Source organism: Penaeus monodon, unplaced genomic scaffold (genome assembly GCF_015228065.2).
Source record: "Penaeus monodon isolate SGIC_2016 unplaced genomic scaffold, NSTDA_Pmon_1 PmonScaffold_1207, whole genome shotgun sequence".
NCBI classification, from domain to species: Eukaryota; Metazoa; Arthropoda; class Malacostraca; order Decapoda; family Penaeidae; genus Penaeus; species Penaeus monodon.
In genome coordinates, this window is record NW_023640901.1 from 20,698 (window position 1) to 40,347 (window position 19,650).

At 43.7% G+C, this 19,650-nt stretch overlaps 1 pseudogene; it reads left to right on the forward strand.

Moving 5' to 3' along the window:
- Nucleotides 1-13,659: 13,659 nt before the first annotated feature.
- On the forward strand, nucleotides 13,660-19,402 carry LOC119569000 (annotated as a pseudogene).
- Nucleotides 19,403-19,650: the final 248 nt, after the last annotated feature.

The following is a 19,650-nucleotide window of genomic DNA, read 5'->3' on the forward strand; positions in this document are numbered from 1 at the left end:
CTATAACAAAGGTGGATGAGTAGTTTCACTACCGACGACATCCCTGAAATGGACCTCTGAATGGAAGACACAGTTGTGTGGCCAACATTCCTGAATTCAGCCACCTCCCTATTGTAGGAAGGGACAACCCTGCATTTCTTGTTTTCCTCTCTTTCTCATATTTTCTTTCTTACCTTTCTTCATTTGTTATTATAATCCTGAATGTCGATTTAGCCATGGCCTCCAGTCCCCCGCAGGCTTTCAGTGGTCAGGGGGTGCTAAGACTCTCTAGGTTTTTGATAACTGAGCTCTTTGTCAAATTTATATTCTCGTAGTTTTTATATGGAATTACTGTTTTGTTGTCGGGTGATGTTGAATTTAATCCTGGCCCTAACCGTCAGCAGTATTCCAACTTACTTTTTAGTAATATTTGTGACTTCACGGGTATTTGAATGAACTTGCAGTGTTCTCAACCAGATTTGACATTATTTGTTGTGCTGAAATTCTGGTTTAATACATAAGGCACACCTCAAAGTTGCTTTTACTTAATTTTAATAAACCTGTGTTGCTACGTAGGAACTCTTTGCCTCGAGCCCAAGTTTGTATAAATGAAGTCATGAATACATGGTTGTGAGAGTGTGCAGTCGTTTTACTAATTTCTACATTTTAGTCTTATAGAAGTTCCAAATCCAATGACAGCGTTTATGATTGTTTACTGAGCACACATTAATGTTCATAAGACTGAAAGGAAATCGTACTTTATTTTCATAAATTATTTTATTGCTCACCACAAAGCCTGGCTGGATTCTGTGTCCCCAAGTGACCAACATGGCATCTCTGCCTTAGATTTCTCAGATGTAGCTGGGTATGAGCAGTTAGTCCGTGGAGCAACGCACAGGAGTGGTAATCTTTTGGATCTTTTTTAACTGATTGACAGGGATAATTAATGTAGAGTCCATCGTGGTTATAGTGCTCCTTGTCCTGTTAATGCTCTGAATTTGATATTGTTGGACATAACGAGATGTGTACCCAGCAAAATTTTTAAAATCTCGTTCACACGATAAAGCATGGATTACTGAACGATGTCACCACGTCCTCCAGTCCTCCTTTAATGACTGAGAAAGCTACCTTATCAGAAGAATGCGGTAATTATTCGGAATACCTTTGCATAACCGTTCGCAACGATTTGGTATCGATGGATTCCTCTCACTATCTACTATCCTGATACATCGAAATTATGCCGCGGACCCCCCCCCCCCCCATTAGTGACAATCTTGGCCTGATAGCAGGGGAGGGCATGAAAGGTACCAGGGAAATTGCGAGGTAAGATATGAAATATAGACACAGAATCAGTCACTATAGTGTCTAATGCAGAGGCTGTGCCCCCTGCAATTCCCCTCCTGCCATCCCCGCAATGGAGAACAAAGAATCCTCCACGGAAGGGTAGAGCGTACGACCGACATGCGGGCAGTCTATACAAGTACTTATATAGACCTTGCATGTGGGAGCCAACGCTCTATCATACCGTACATACGTGGTGGATTCTTTTTTGTCCAGAGCGGGGGTTGGGGGGCAGCAGCCCCTCATGAGGGGTTGTAGGGAACACATATCCCTACTTTTGATTATATGTTGACCAATTATCTGTGTATCATCTGCAATTTACCACGTAATTTCCCAGGTACCATTCGTCCCCTCTCTTACTAGATTGTGGGCATCGAGAGAAAGGGAGGAGGGGAGTCCTGTGGCATAAATTTCGATCTATAGTATAGAGTGAGAGGACTCCATCGATACCAATATCGCCGTGATCGGTTATGCGAAGGTATTCCAAAAAATTTAACTTCCACTTTCATGCCACACATTTCCTTCCTTTAATTCATTTGCTTTCAGATCCTCTGAAATCAAGTATCTGTTATTAGAATCAGAAGAATATGTTGGAGTAGACTCTATTAGCTTGTTTCCTTTGATTAAAAAAGTATAGTCAATTAACTCATTAATTAACTGTAATCTTACGCCTTTAGTTCGTCAAGGGTCATTTTCAGAGTGCTGACGCTTTTGTAATGTTACCCTATTCCCACGGGCCCACTGCAGTCTTCACCTACTGACTATAGACCCATTTCAATTACAGGTTTTTGACCGTTTGCTGGCCAAACGTCTTTCTGTATATCTGAGACCGTTTCTTGCAGAGATTCAGTTTGGTTTTAGAAAGGTACTCAGCTGCATCGATGTTTTGTTTAGGTTGGTGCATGAAATACAGTCGGTTTTGGATAAGGGTCATGAGCCAAGGCTTGTCCTCTGTATTTTGGGCAGCTTTTGACGATGTTAATCACATGGATTTGATTTTTAAGTTGCAGTCTGTTGGTGTTGATGTTAAAGTTTCAAATTATTCTAACTGGTAGTGTTCGTGGTCCTTTGCTCTTTATTTTATATACAAGCGATATCTGGTCCACATTACTAATAAATTGCTGGCATATGCTGATACTTCTCTGTTTGCTGATATTCCTCCTCCGGTAACCAGGCAAACAGTAGCTGACATTCTCACTGTAGATGCGATAATAATTCAATCGTGGTGCTCTCGCTGGGGCATGAAATTACATCCTACCAAGTCCAATGAAATGGTTGAGTGTCGGTCTAGAAACAGTTGCCTCAGCATCCAAGTCTGCTGATTAATGGAGTCTTAATCACTTCACTGGATAATCTGAAGCTCTTAGGTGTAACTCTTGATTCAGAGCTTACATTTGAATTGCAAATTAGAAATATAGGCTGGGCAGTTTCATCTAAGTTTGGCATTCGCAATTGCAAGATTTATGAAATTGATAACATTACTCGTAGATCCTTTTTTTCTATCATTCAGCTTCATTTTGAGTATGTTATCTTGTGTGGTTATCTGCTGCAGTCACTTAAGATTGCTTAATCGTTCCTTTAATTCCATTAAAGTTCTCCTGTTTGACATTGGGCATCGTAGGGATATTGGGACTCTTTCAGTCTTATACAAGATTGTAACCGATAATTCACATCCCCTCTAAAAGTTTTGACCTGATTCTATCAACTTGCAAGAGGTCCCAGAAGCTCCATAACCCTCAGTTTAGTGACATTTGATTTAAGTCGATCGTCTACGTCTCAGATGTTTTTTCACTGCTACTTTAGGTTTTAGCATAGATTACCTTCGGAGACTGTAACTTCTTCGATAAGTTTAAAAGGTCAAATATATATATTTTACCATGTGAATAGCTGATAATTTTCTATCTTCTCTTTCTTTCTTAGCTGTGTTTTGACCTGCATTAACACCTTTGATGGTATGATTCTTGAATTTTTTTTCATTGTAGCTCTTTATATGGCTTACATAATAATAACAACAATTCATACCTGGGAAAGTCCATCTATGCTTGACCTAATATTCACGAATTATAAAGATGATATAAAGGCTTTAGAGTACTGTCCTCTAGTAGGGATCATTTAGCAATTAAACGAAAACACTTTCTGCTACAGGAGAAACTCATCATAAGTAAGGAAAGGAAGGGGAAACATAGCTACAAGAGGGGTAATTATAGAAGCCTTTGTGATCTCTTTGATAGTATAAAATGGACAACAATCTTGGACGAAATGAACATTGATATACAGTATTCAAAACTAAAGCAAGAAATGACCAGAAGTGGTTCAGTGATAAATGAAGAACACGAGAGAAAACAAGCAACTCTTTTGGTAAAGGTTCAGAAGACATAGAACTCAGGCAGCGTAAGAAAGATACAAAGTAAGGAGAAATGAGTATACTCAAACCATGGGGGAGGTGAAATTAGACTTTGAAAAGGATATGATAAATCAATAAATGTACAAATCAACTAAAGCTCTTCTTTAACTACATAAATATGAGACCAAAGGCAGAATCAAATTATCACTAATACAAAGGAAGAGGAAATGTGTAAAACCCTTAATAAGCAATTTCAACCAGTGTTCATTCACGACCCATATTTTGAACGAGAAAGAAACCGTAAAAACGTAAAGCAGAACGTCGAAAACATCACACTCAATAAGAATGAAATAAAAGACCTAATAAAAGGGTTAGAAAAGACTAAAGTAGAGGGCCCAGATGAGATTTATATTTCAAAATCTATTGTGACTAGGAAAACTACCAAAAGCTTGGGAACTCGCCAACGTTACAGCTTTATATAAGAGCGGCGACAAACAGAACCTAAATTATAGACCAGTTTCGTTAACCTGCTAGAAAGGATAATTAAGAAACAGTGGTTAAAGTACTTGAAAAACACAGTATGATATCAAATAAGCAATCTGGTTATAGGGAAGGAAGATCATGTGTAGCAAATCTCCTCTATTTTATTGACAGAGTTTCAGAAATATTACAAAAAAGATACCGCTGGGTAGTTTCTGTATACTTCGATATTAAAAAAACATTGATAAAGTATCTCATAGAAGACTTATGGAAGTTAGAACACTTAAGGATTTAGGGTCAAACACAAGTCCAGGTAGTTATCTGAATAATTACAGACCACGCAAAAATGCATAAAAAGGATAATATAGACGACGCCTCATGCAAATGCTTCCAGCCTCCCGGCTAATACAGTGGTAACGTGTCGGCCTCTCATCCAAGGGGTTGGCGGTTCGCGCCCCGCCCAGGCGCGAGAAGTTGTAACTGTCGCCTGGAGGTTACTGCTGTGGCTGGGCACCACGGCGGGTAAGAACTAGGTTCAGCCGAGTCAGCACCAGCTGACACACGTGAGCGAGTCGGCATTAGTCGACACAGGCCGGGTTCCCCTCATGGCATAGCCCGGGCGAGGCTAAGCTTCGCATATCGGACTTATCCTTTATCCAATGCTTCCAAACTGACATCGAGATCTTATTATTGGAAAATGGAATTCAACACCAATAAATGCCATGTAGTCAGTCAGGTTCGGAGAAAGTAAAAATCATCCCCTATACTAATAAATATTAGGAGATGCAGATGTATAAATGAAAAGGTCCATAAACTGTATGTATCTTTACAGCCATCATAATTAGGCTGCTTTCACACTAAGGTGGCACGTCGCACGTCGTACGCCATTTGAAAACGAACACAACATAAACATTTTCAACCTCCGATGGTACCATCTTGTGAACCGAGTGTAACCTTGGTCTAAAATCAACGTGCCATGCGTCATTTACCACTTGCCACGTGGTACACCACTTGAAAACGAACATACGGAAGCATATGAGAGCTTTCACACACAAGTGGCGTGGCATTTCGCACCAAGATTGGACTTGCTCTTTTCAGCGTGCGACCTGCCACCTCTGAGTTAGATTTTAATGGAGCTTTTACATCCAAAAATTATTATTAGCCAAATGAATCAGAAGAAGGATACATGAACAGGCTCCTCCCCTCTCTCCCTGCGGTGAATCGGTCCTTGATTGGACGATTCAGAGAGAGGGATGATCGGTTCCGGCAAGGGTGGCGGACGGGGCGCAGCGGGTGGAGCCGAGCAACGCCAAGAGAGTTAGCATGATGCCATGATCCTCGATCATGTGGCTTTGCACGGGCATATTAAAGAGATGCACCGCGCCCGGTCCCATGCAATCTCGGCCTCGGCTCTTCCGCGTTACCGGACGGTGACGCGCCCCCATTGTTTGATGCCACGATGCTATGTGCTTGCATGTAGCTTCGTGCCCTACTAGCCTACTCTTTCCTATGCGAATTTTCGGCATTAGGATGACTCTGTGCACACCTTCTGGTGAACTGGACCCCATCTTCGGGCGCGTGCTCGGACGTGGGCAGACCTTTACCTCCCGCAGGGGAGGGTGTGTCTGGGGGCCTTAGAAGGCCTGCCTTACGGTGTGCATAGAGTTGCCATTCTTTTGTTAGGGATTGGTCTGGCAGACCATCTGATGACTGCCACTCTTTTTCTTTCGAATAGGGCGATAGGCAGGTAGAGCCCCCTTGTCAGGCCTTCAGCCAGGTTCTGTCTAATAGCAGCTGCTAGACAGAACATCAAGTTCCCGTGATAGGAAGTACCTGGATAAAAGTTAGTCTTTCTCCCTCACTGTGATGAAATAGTCTGTGGTTAACTATTTTAGAGGGATGAAGGAACTTACTGGAACAGGTTACAGGTCCCCTCTACTCTCACTGAGGTGAAACTTTGGTGTTTCAGAGAGAAGAGGGATTCACGTTAAACTCACCTTGCCAAAAGAACTGCCTGGAAAAAAGTCAGCTCCTCTCCCTCACTGTGATGGAAACAGTCTGTGGTTGGCTGTTTCCAGAGGGATGAAGGAGCTTACTGGAACAGGTACAGAACCCACCCTTCTCTCACTGAGGTGGAAACATCCTGTGGATGTTTCAGAGAGAAGAGGGATCCACCTCAAAAAAAAAAAACCGTCCTGCCATAGGAACCTCCTGGAAAAATGTTAATTTCTCTCCCTCACTGTGGTGAAAACAGTCTGTGGCCAGCTGTTTTCAGAGGGATGAAGGAACTGACAGGAACAGGTGCAGGACCCCCCTCTTTTCTCAATGAGGTGAAACAACCGTTGGGCGTTTCAGAGAAAAGAGGGATTCACTTTGAAAAAGGGTACAGGTCCCCTCCGAGGAGCGGAGAGGAACTGCCTGGAAAAAGTGAAAGAGCCCCCTTCCTCACTGAGGAAGGAGCAGAAGTGTTCCCATCAATGATGTCCTGTAGGTGGAAGGGCATCCCCTCTGGGATACTCCCAGAGGTTGACACCTACCCACGTGTTTGCCGTGCGTGGCACCCTTGTGAGCTGGGAGACGGGAGTCCTGGAGGTTGAGCGATGCCGTGCACGAGTACGCCCTGCGGCTAGCAACACGCCTCTTTGGTCCTCTATTCTGGCAAGACAGGCGGCCTGATCCAGGCCCGGTCAGGTCAATCGGCTGGTCTCCCTCGGGAGGCTAGGGTCAAGCAGTCATGCTGCCGTTGGTACCCACACCGTCCGTGTGTACCAGTGCAATCGGCTAATTGGCTGCGTATATTCACTCATCACCCCTGTTGCTGTTAGACATTGGTTCTAGCACTCAGCTTCCCCTTGTTGGACTCCGTGGTGGGTGGGGGCGTGAGTGAATGAAGCACTGCCAAGTACATGGAAAATCTAAATAAAAATCCCCCACAGACAGACCTTACTGTTGACGACCCGTGCAAGGCCCAGACCACGGCAGCCACCCTGAAGCCTTACGTGCCTCCGGGTGGCAAAAAGAAAACCCCGAGCACAGGATGACACTGTCATGCCTGCTGCCAAGATGGCGGACAAGACAAATAAATCATGTACAAACATGTCTGTCCACCAGATTGTCCAACAGATGGACTCTCGTGCTGGCCCTTCCAGGCCAGCACCCAGACCAGGAAGGTCTCTGAGCCCCCCTCAGACGACCCCACTGAATGAATCAGGAGCACCAGCTGAACCAGCCGAAACAGCTGGTGCCTCCACGAGCAAGCCCCAAAGCGAAAGGGCGGACCGAAACGGCCGAGGCCGGAGTCCGACTCTGATGGCGAGTCTGGACCCCCAAGGCGTTTCCCGCAATTTAAGGTCCCCGTACAACCCGAAGGCTTCGACAATGCCTACCAAATGGTAAGGGCATTGGAGAGCCAGCGCAAAATCCGGCTGTCGATCCGGGTTGCGCGAGATCAGGGCATGATCATCGTGCCCAAAGATCAAGCCACCCTTTGTTTCCTGCAGGAGACAAAGGAGTTAAAAGATGGGAGGAAAGTGAGCCTCTCGCCACTGAACCCCGAGGAGAAGAGAGTCAAGATGGTGCTACTTGGCTTCTCAGTCTCATACGATGTGGAGGTGATAACATCACACCCACAGGTCGTGGAGGCTTCCCGATTGTCGAAGGGGAAGACTCCAACCAGGCAAGTCCTGGTGACCATGAAAGGTACCCCAAGCTCCACCCTTGATCTGGGTAACTGGGGTACCTACAACCTACGCACTTATGTGCCTGAACCACTTCGGTGTTTCAAGTGCCAGAAGTACGGACACCACCAGGCTAACTGTACAGCCAAGCCAAAATGTGGTGTCTGTAGCAAGGCACACAATACCGAGGTGTGCATCAAGGCACATAAAGTAGAAAAGAAGGACACAACAGCCAAATGTCCTAACTGTGCAAGAGGCATCACGCTGGAGCCTGGCTTGCTCTGTCAGGAAAGAGGCGGCCCTCAAACGGCAAGAGGTTGCTAAGAAGCGACCAGACTTTGTTCCTGCCCCCCCAGGCACCTACGTCTGGGGGAGGAACAAAAGCGAAAAGGCTTCCCGACCTCCTAAGAGGAAGGAAGCTGCCCCCAGCCGAAACCGGAGATCTCCGACAATCAGGAGTTCCCCCAAGTAAAGCAAGTGCAGAGGAAACCACAGGAAGAAAGGTTCCAACAGCACCACACGGTCCCCCCCAGACCCAGAAGACATGTTCTTCGACGAGGGGGACATGTCGATCCTGATCACTGCTGTGGTCACAGCAGTGGCAGTATCCCTGTCCAGGACCGAGGAAGAGGCGGATAAGGCAGTCAGTGTTGCCATGACGACTCTTAAACAGACTGTGAAAAGCATAAAGGGAAGGAAGATGGAGAAGGCCAAATCAGCCCAATCCTCTCCCTCAGCCCAGGTCGAGACTCCCCTCCCTCTCCCAAGCCAGGCTATGCCCTCACAGGCAGAGCCTAGCCAGGCTATGCCCTCACAGGCAGAGCCTAACCAGGCTGATTCAGTGCCACAAGCCGAATCAGAAGAAGCTGAGCCTGCCCAGGCAAGGCCAGCCAATGCACAGAAACAGCCTGGCCCGAGAAAAAGCCAAAGACGAAAAGTCAGAGCTACCAAAGGCTCTCCACCCACCAGTGGATCCAGGGATAGCCTGACAGCCGAAAGAGAGTCCTCAAGCAGTGAGGATCTCACAATGGAGTTGTCAGACTCCGACCGTCAACCCGAATGTGACGATGTCTCTGATGTAACTATCAATTAGTAACATCATGACACGCAATCTAAGTATTCTGCAGTGGAACATCTGTGGCTTCTCCTCAAGGAGTGCCATCCTCCACGCAATAGTGCGATCAAGGAGCATTGACATCGTCATGCTCCAGGAGACATTATCAGCGGAAGCTGTTCGCTTCTCAGGGTATCACGTTTTACGCGCTGCCACGTTCCGATGGCAAAAGAGGCCTGATGACCCTGGTGAAGGCAACAATTCCCTGCTCCGCAATAGCCGATGCACCGCACTGTGGAGAAGATGTTGAATCTCTTGCCGTCGAGATTCAACTGGCCGGGGGACCCCTGAAATTGTACAACGTGTACAGCAGGCCACACTGTAGTAGCTTAGACATCAGCCAGGTATGTGCTTCCGCAGCACACGACCGAGTGATCAAAAGGGGAGACTTCAATGCACACCACCCCATCCTGGCTCCCTGCAGGGTATCGGATGCGGCTGGCCGTCACATAGCCAACGTGCTCGAGACATTCCCCGAGATCGCTCTCCTCAACAGCCAGGAGCCAACGCATGTGAGAGGAGGGGTCCTAGACCTCACCCTGGCCACTGCGACTCTGGTGGAGAGGATTGGCTGGCGTGTCGATGAGACCGTCACTAGTGACCATTATGGCACTATAACAACCCTCATGGATAGTGGCCCAGCCGAAATACCACGACCGAATCCAAGATGGAAAACAGACAAGGCCAACTGGCAGGCGTTCCAGAGCGCCTGGCCCGCTGTCTGAGAAGCAATGAACCCACACAGAGGGAAAATGTGGAAGTGCTACAAGCCAGACTTGTAAATGCCATTGATGAGGCAGCCTCACTGACCATACCCAAAACTCGGCCTGGGTCCAGGAGTCACAAGGACGCCTGGTACTTCAATGACGAGATTAGGGAGGTCAACCACAGGGTAAACATGTGCCGAAAACACTTCCGAAGGCAAAGAACCCCGACAACCTAGCCCTCCTAAGGGAGGCGGTGAGGGATGCCAAGGAAACTGCCAGCAGAGTGAGGCAGGAAAAGTGGCTGGAATGGTGTGAGTCTTTCGATCACCGTACCACCTCTCAGAGCTATGGCAACGGGTCAAGCGAGCTACCAGCCGCTCAGCCCGAGATGCACGCACCACGACCCCAGGCAAGGCCAACAGACTGGCGCAAGAGTTCTCTGCGAGAACGAGCAGCGACAGTCTGCCAGCCGAACTGAGGGCAAGACAAGAACGCCTACAACCAGACAGACTTGCTCACATCAGAGAAAGGGCAGCCGAACCCGATAACTCAGACGTTTTCTTTTCTCTGAGGGAACTAAGAGATGCACACAAAGCCAGTCGCAACTCAGCCCCGGGCGATGACGGGATCTCGTACCCCATCATCTCCCGCCTGGGACTGGTAGGTGAGCTTGCATTCCTGCAACTCATCAACAGGTCCTGGGAAACTTCCACTCTACCCCAGAGCTGGAAGAGGGCTACCATAGTTCCCATCCCTAAACCAAAGGAGCCGGGGAAGTACCGCCCCATCTCTCTCCTCAGCTGTCTGGCCAAGACTGCCGAGAGGATGGTACTGAACCGGCTCCAATGGAAAATGGGAGCCCCACACGAACACCTCCACGGGTTCACCAGGGGCATGAGCACAGCGCACAGCATAGCCACGCTCTTGAGCACAATAAACACGGGCGCATCTGTGGCAGTATTCCTTGACCTGGAGAAGGCTTTCGAATTGGCAAGTCCTCTTGCCATTCAGGAGAGCCTGATCCAAAAGGAATCAGAGGTAAGCTCTTGGCTTGGATAGGTGACTACTTTACGAATAGAACAGCCAGAGTTTAAATTCCAAGGTCACCTATCACAGAACATGCCACTAGAAAATGGAACGCCACAGGGTGGGGTTCTCATGTCCAGCCCTTTTTAACGCACGAATGTCCTGTTTTCCTCAACATAAACCTCCCAGTGGGGTGCAAGATCATCTCCTATGCAGACGATCTTGCTATCATCTCCACTGGAGCACACTGCCTAAACAAAGCCCAGCGTTGTCTGGACTTGGTATCCGAGGAGTGTTGCAGGACAGGACTAAAGATCTCTGCAGCCAAATCCAAGGCCATGGCTTTGAGACAGAGAGTTCAAGGCACAAGTCTGAAAATCCAGGGAATGGACTTGGAGTGGGTTCAGGAATACCTGTACCTTGGGGTAAGGATAGACCGGACCCTCTCCTTCCGCCAGGAGGTCCAGTACCTGCTTGACCGAACAAAGGCAAGACTGTCTGTCATGAGAGTAATGAGTGGAAGACGCATAGGGGCCAGACACAGAGTACTAAGATCATTCTACGTACATGCTGTCAGGCCCATTGTAGACTATGCCTCCCTCGCTCTGATTGGCATCAAGAGAAAATATAAAGACCGATTGGAGACAGTCCAAAACGAAGCCGCCAGGGTCATTCTGGGTGCCCCAAGGTGGGCGAAGGTCCTCAACCTCCTAGTGGAGACAAACCTTCTCCCCTTGGCCTCACGAATTGATCTAACGGCAGCCCAATTCTTATCCAAGGTCATCCAGGCTCCCAGGAACACAAGCCTAAGACACAAAATAGTCAGACGCCTAGAACAAGATAACGAGCTGTTTGCAAACAACTCCTGGCTGTCTCACACAGCCAGGGTGCTAATACGCCATCAGCTCAAAGAACCACTACTGGCCAAGGGCATGGACTCCCCACACCCTGACTTTGTCGAAGCTCCCGTGGGCACAACCTCGATAGAGTTCTCGGTCATGAGACTGGCAAGCAAAAAGAATGAATATTGCACGCCTAGCCTAAAGGCAGAAACCCAGAGGGTCATTGCAACCATCTACCCTCCGGGGAGCCTGACATATTACACAGACGGATCGGTCGATCCCTTGACCCACACTGCAGGCGCGGCTTTGCAGCAAGGGATGCCACAATATCCATGAGGGTAACAGACAACGCCTCCTCGCTACAGGCAGAGGTAGTTGCTATCATGGGAGCACTGAGACACGCGACAGGAGAAAAGGTCACGTGGTCATACACACAGACTCCAAAGGAGCCGTCGACTGTCTTCAGCAGCGCTCACCACTGACAAAATCTACCTCCTGACAACCATCGGCACAATAACACAAGATGCTGCTCAGGGTAGAAGAATTATCATAAACTGGGTTCCCAGCCATATAGGGATCAGAGGCAATGAGCTTGCTGACAGATTAGCCGAAATCGGCCGGGGTATGCCCCAAATCCCATGATAATACATCAGAGCCGAAGTTTACTTAGGAGGAAGTGTACGGTGACGGCCAACTCCTTCCTCCTGCAGCTTCACAGAGAGGAAACGAGACATTCCCCCTCGGCCAGCTGGTACTCAGATGCCACAGGCTATGAACCACTGGCACTCTCTGAAATAAACACAGAGGTACCAAAGTCATTCTGCACAGAATGCGCCTAGGTTACCACTGTGCATGGCAGATCATACAAACAATAGAACATGAAGAGAGGTGTTGCATGCATTGCGGCGAGCCGAACGCCACACTGATACACTACTTGGAGAATTGCGTGCACACGCAATTCCTAAGACAAACCCCACAGAACACAGCCGTCGTGCTGGTAAAGAGATTATGCGAGATGCTTACACCACGGCTACAGGAGCGCCTGCTGGCAATCCCACCGCCACGGTAAGCACCGAGTGTCAGACAACAAATGAGACAGCCATAAAAGCTGACACAGGCCGGGCCATAAGGAAAGGCCCGGGCGAAGCCAGAACTTCGCAAATCTCAAGCAAGCAAGCAAGCAAGCAAGCATTAGCCAAATTGATATAAAATGTTTAAAATCATATGGCATACAATATAAAAAGGATATAATATATATATATTATATATATATATAATATATATAATATATAATATATATATATATATATATATATATATATATAGCTTTACATAGAGTAGTTTTTGAAGTGTCAAAAAAGGATTCCTGCCAAACACATTAAACACGGCTCGCGAGGCTTTGCGTTGAGAGGTAACCATGCGCCGTCTTGCAGGAGACAATACGATGCGTGCCTGCTTTCGTGAACAACTAGCCTCTTTCCGCACAATGAAACCAGTCAACATAACATTTGTACAGACTGGGGAAATGCAAATGTTTGTATGGTACATCCTCTCAGTACAATGAAAATACTCTCAGTGATAGAATTTTCAAAATATTTTTTCTTTCAAGTATTTTCAGGGAATCGCGACAAGTTTGCCTCACATTCTCCCCCAAAGTTACCCACTTTATTCCTTCAAATGACAGAGATACTTATCCCAAGACTGATTTGGACTTAGTACAAACAATGCCATTGTCAGTCTCCTATGATGCCATCTGTAAACCGAGTGACACGCGCCACGTGCAGCCTTGGTCTGAAATCACCATCACCTACCACTTACCTTGAACCCAAGGCCAAGTGTAGAGTACAGTACAGTTTTATGGAGTCCACATTTTAAAAAAGGTTATAGACAAAATATAATGAGTTTATAGAACAGCCACAAGATAGGCACTTACTCTAAGGGATATGAGCTACGGAGACAGACTATAGAAAAAAGGCTTAGTATTTTGGATGAAATAAGTAAAAGGGGTGACATGATTATGCTGCTCAAAATATATTACCGGAAGAGTGAAGTTATATAAGATGACTGAATTTGAACACAAGGAAGAAGAACACATTTGAAAGTAAAAAGAGGTGATAAAAAGTTGCTTCCCAAACCGAACTATTGCAACATGGAACAATCTCCAGATAACTGGTGTGTGCTGAATATGTCAATTTAAAAAAGTTCATACGATTAGCTCTTCTCTCGATATATAAAATGCAAACAAGCGTGGATTAGCGAGATACGGACCATAAATATTACATCTGGTAATATGGTTTAGACTTTGATAAATACATAATGATTTATACAACATAGACAACACGTAAATGCAAATATAACAATTGACAGTGTGATGAAAATTTGAAGAAATAGAAATTTATAAAAACTTAACTCTCCCTTCCGAGAACACGCTTTCCTCTCTCATGTATTGGAACAAAACAAAAGGAAACGGCGCAGACTGGCAATTCCGAGGTCGCTAGCATTATGGCAGACAAAAGTTGCCAGACGGAGGGAACTGCGGAGGAAAAAGATTTTGGGGAGAATGCAGAAGAGAGAAGAGGAAAATATTTGGGACAAACACGTACCACACCTCTATCACACAAAAAGGCGAACTCCGGGTAAGGAAGTTCTTGATTTAAACCTAAGGTGGAAGATCTTGTGTACAAAGGTAATTAGTTAGAGCTTGGTCTGTCGTGGATATGAATAGAATTTACAAAATCATGGGGAAGATGCATTGTCTTGTGAACTGACAGGGAAAGGAGACAAAGTTCTCATTTCCAGGCTGAGGATTTGAATTAATCTCAATGAAAACAAACTAAAGATTTATTTCAAAGTGTAGTATTATAGGATAATTATAGAGTATTACATTTGGATAAACACAGCATATTGTATTTGGTCGTATCATTGCAATGACACTTGACTCCCCAAAATAAAGTTTGACCTTGCCATCCAATAGAATGTAACATTCTAAGACACTTTTCTACAATAGCATTTTCCTTTGCAAACTAGTAATAAAAGTAGTAGGGAGGATTTAAACCTGAAAAATTCATGACTCCATGACTCTCCCAGCGGCAAGAAATAATGATAAGAAACGAAAAAGGCAACGTAACAGTTGGACAGAATTGTAGCAGATGTCATAAGTGAGGGAAATTAAATAAGTAAGTTGTAATTGCACTTGGCTGTCACGAGGCAACAGACACTTGCAACCAGTCTATTTGAGCCAATAAGATTTGTAATAGATATTCATGTGACAATAGAAGCTTTCATCCCAGGGACATCAGTGAAATTCAGATTGGTTCTGTTATGGCTAGGCTGTGTTTAAGAAGCTGTTTTCCCTTAACATGCAAGATATCATGGCATTAATATAAAAGAGCAGTGGATAGTGGTTGTAATTTTAGCCAACATTGACAACAAGGATTATAAAAAATTTATTGACATTTTATGGTCAAGGTAAGATATCAGTAAGAGATTCACTTATCTGCCTGGGCCAATCTTGCTGAAACATACAAGGTGAAGATTTTGAAACCCGGGCGGGGGGTATGGAAGTGGTAACCTCCCTAAAGGGGGTTGGGGGGATTTGCCCCCTATTACTGTAAATATGCTTCACAAAAAACTAATTACTGAAATTTTTACTTTGATGATCTGCTTTTACTACTAAATTTTCCCGGGTACTTTTTCATGCCCTCTGTCTGTCAGTGCCAATTTTGTAATGTGCTTAATTGCAAGGGAAGGTGAGTGCTAGATTTGCAACAAAATGAGAGATTTCATAAAAAATAGTTTTCACCCAGAATCTGTGATGGATGTCATTTCCAAATTTATCATCATTTACTGAAATGGCATATAAGTCCATCAGTACACAAATGTTATTACAGATGATTACAAACAAAATCTTTGGGAACCCATGCACACAGACAAAAGGTGCTAGCCATTCACCAATCATTCTGACACTTAGAGCATATTAACGTATGTTTGTTTGATAATTCTTTCTTAGATCAGAAAAAATTATTCTTTGGGGAAGAGATATTCAGTGGAATACACAATGAGAATTATCGTGTGCTATAGAAAATATAGCAATTTAGATATGATAGTCCCTATAGTAGGGGAGGGGATGAGTTGTAACTGCAGGGGAATGATAGGCTGAAATAGAATGAATGTAGAACAAAAATTGTAAAAAACATAGGGGTGGGAGGAATTAAAATCATGCACCTAACCTATCCCGTGGGAAAAGACACCACCATAAACCCCACTTAATCTCTTAGCCATGGGGATACCTTTTACAATATCTTGTAACCATATATTTCACTAGTCAGGGGGGTCTGCCCCTAGACCCCATAGTCTTTACACATTTCCTTCTAAGTAATGTAAGTTAAGGGCTCTTCCCCCTGCATCTCTATGATCCTTATAAAAAAGATTTCCCACCCTATACCCAAACCAAAAAAACCTGGACCCACACCACAAACATACCTTGATGAATATGATACAAATTCATGGCAGCAAATAGGAACTCAGTCTCTTTCTTGGTAATAATTACATAATAATTCCCGTGTTTGTATGTATAATTGATATTGAAAAACAAATTAATTTTGTACAAACACTGAAATTTTGTCCATTCCCTGAAATGTTGGACTTACTTGGTATTTTAATTACTTTTTTTCAACATCAATGTCTTGGTCTTTTGCATAGCCACTCATTGTTTCTCTCTAGTTTAAAGAAAGTAGCATGAACACTCATATGCAGTGACAAGACTCATGCCTCCCCTTGCAATGTTATTTTCTCTTTTTTGCCCTATGCATTTTTTCTTTGCCATTTTTCCAATATCTGTAATTGTCATTTGATATTCCGTATCTAGATAGCAATAGGGGCGTTTTCCTTTCACAGACTTCATATCATCTCTCTAGGTCCATAACTCAGAGTAATGATAGTAATAATAAGTAAAACTTTGTTATTTATATATATACTTTTTCTATAATATTCAATTTTCTTTATTATAATTAGTATAACCATGGGTCATGGATGGTACATTCAACACTTTTATTAGTGGAAATAAAGTGATAGCCACTTCCTAAAACCCTTTGAGTATAACCCAACCATCACAACTGAAATCTCTTGATGACAGATTTTCCATGACAACATGTTCACATCACCCTCCCACAAGCCAGGTGAGGTCCCTGATAGGGAAATACAGCAGTAGGGGGGAGTCGGGGAAAAATGCCCCATGAGTTAGGATAGGTGATGTTTATGAAATCCCAGGAGTGACTGGAGTAACAAGGACTTAATCTCGAAGGGATGCAGGTCACTTCATAAACAATTACCAATACTTTTACATGTATCATCTGCAATGGAAATAAGAGATTCATGTATATTACACAAAAAATAATGAAACAAGGGCAAAATAATTACTTGGGTAGGATGTCTGTGTGAAACAAAAAACTTACCCATTTTTTTGCTCTTCTTAGCCGTTTGCTTTCACTTAACATAGCCTTAGTATGGCCCTGAAACAGAGTACTTGTGTTACTTGGGGTTCATGATAGCTCATGATTAGGTGAGAGGATTATCATTCAAGATTTGTTTTGATTTCTATTATCTCAACAAATTGGGTAGTCCTGAAACAAGAGTACCAAAAAGTGAATGATCTCATTGTATAAGCATAAATATTGATAGAACATTCATGTAGTTTTACTAAATTACAAATATTTAAAATAGAGATAATAGCTTAGAGCTTCATGAGGCTTCACACAAATACTAATTTTAGTCAAAAATTGTTCAATATTAATTCATGTTTTAGACATTTGTTGTTTCAGAATTTTTGTCCCCAGTTATTTTCATTACCTTTCAGACCTTTGGCTATTTGTTTTCCTCCTGTCTGCTTACTCTGTGTGTGGCAGTTCCTCAACAAATATGGTCAGCCTTACATTCTAGTATTAGCTGGCATACACATTTCCTAGAAATTTTCTGAAATAAATTTCATTAACCCCAGTGTTCAGGGTGACATGACCATCATGTCATGAAAAACTGACTGAGGGCGAGGGCAATGGGAAATTGCTGTCATGAGAGTTTTGAAGGCCAGGTGATGGGAATGACTTGCCACAAGTGTTTTAAGCTCTTGGAGGATAAATAGACTCAGTAGGCATTTAGGAAGAGACTTTTGTATATTTCCATCAATAAGTGAGTCCGTGAGCCATGACTGGAATAGGAGGATGTAATTTATGTGGTCAGTAATGCAAGTTGTAGAACATAAGATTGAATATTATGAAGAAAAAAAAATGACAGAACAAAATGTTTCTTATTATTATTGCACTTGAGTTATGGACTACCTAGAGAGATGATATGGAGTCTTTGTAAGGAAAACAACTCATTACCATTTGGATTAAGCAAATGAAAACAAATATAGACATTGGAAAGTGACAAAAAAAAACAAAAAATACCCATAAAAGGAGAAAATAACATTGTAAAGGGGAGGCATGCAGTTTTGTCACTACACACAAGCAAGTGTTTGTGTGTGTGCCTGGCCTACAAGCTACACACACATCAGAGTGGCCACTGAAGTAAACCCAATGCCCTTATTTTGGGGCCACATGCGGGCAGTGAAGCATACAGATCCCAAAGGGGTTAAGTAGTGGAAGAATAAAAAAATATCAGTAAAATTAAGCATTTCATGACTATAAAGATTGCTGTATGTAATGTGCAATAAACAAAAAGAAAATTGTAATATAAAATCAGAAGTTCAGGAATTCAAACAAAGTGGCTCTGAGTGATACCTCTATATGACCTATGACAGAGGTATCGTAGTATTGTTTTTTTATGGCATGAAACACCTGTGTACGGTCATTATGGTAATCCAGTTTTCCCATGGCCCTGAAGTTCACTGGGCTGAGTGTATCTTGGGAGGCTAAGCCTGAACCCAGCTTGTAGTTGTGTTTAGTCAGTGAATATTCCACATGTATTTATGAATTCTTTCTTCTCTAGTGTGATCAGAGGTCACCTATAAACCTTAATTCTTTACAAATTCTGGGTCATAGTTTTGTTACCTCAAACCAAGGAGCTAAGTGTGTATATCAGATGATCAGTGTTCATGGTGACAAATGTAGAGAAGGATGCAAGTGAGAATAAATAAAAAAAAACAATACAAGAGATGTAACTGATGCTTTTTATTAAATCTTCATAATTACATGAAATCTTAGCAGGTTATTGGAAATATAAGACAACAGTTTTTGAGTTAAATGAAATATAGTGTCCAGTTGATGTTACCATCATAACTATTCTGGAAACTATTGTTTAAGGGTTTATATTGTCCAAATGGTTAAACTGTAATCCTCCTTCTTTTGCAGACCTGAAAGTCGAACCTACCCTCTTGGTTGATACTGGAAGTCAGCCAAACACAAATCATACACAATGCCACAAGCAATAGACACCAGCAGAATGATGTCTCTGGGTCAAACTCAAATGACCTTGAAACTTTGCACAATCTGCTGTCAACTCCTTCCCCAGGTCTGCAGAGTGCAAGTTTTTTGAGTCCACAAAGTGAGACTAATTCTAAAGTCATCACTTGTTTCACATCACCTGTACCCTTGGCATTGTTGGTCTGTCTCATGTTGTACATAGATTTGGGCATGTAATATCAAATAGTTTAGCCTTGCCATTCATTCTTTGGGAGGTTCATAAAATGTGGTTGAAAAACTTCAGTGTTGAAAACACTAGTCGCTGTTTTAGCTTCTTGAGCATTGCTTTGATGTTGTGTGGTTTACAGCAGTCAGCAATAACTACATATTCCCAGATTCTGTCACTCTTTACTTGTTTTGTTGAAGATTTTGCTATATATTTGTTTATAGTTGTATCATGTTATGTCACTATTGGATTCTAGCTCATTTAGGTTTGAAGCCAAGGATACTAGTGGAGAATTGTGGGTTTACACAGTTTCTGCATATAGCGTTTTGTTTCACTAATCAAAATTTGAATTATAAAAAGGAAATAAACTTTTGCATGAGGATCTATGTTTGCACACATGCATATGCATACTACCACTACACTCAAATTAACGCCGCGCACATGCACGCACACGCATGCACGCCACACACACACACACGCGCACGCACGCCCACACGCACCCCACACACACACACAC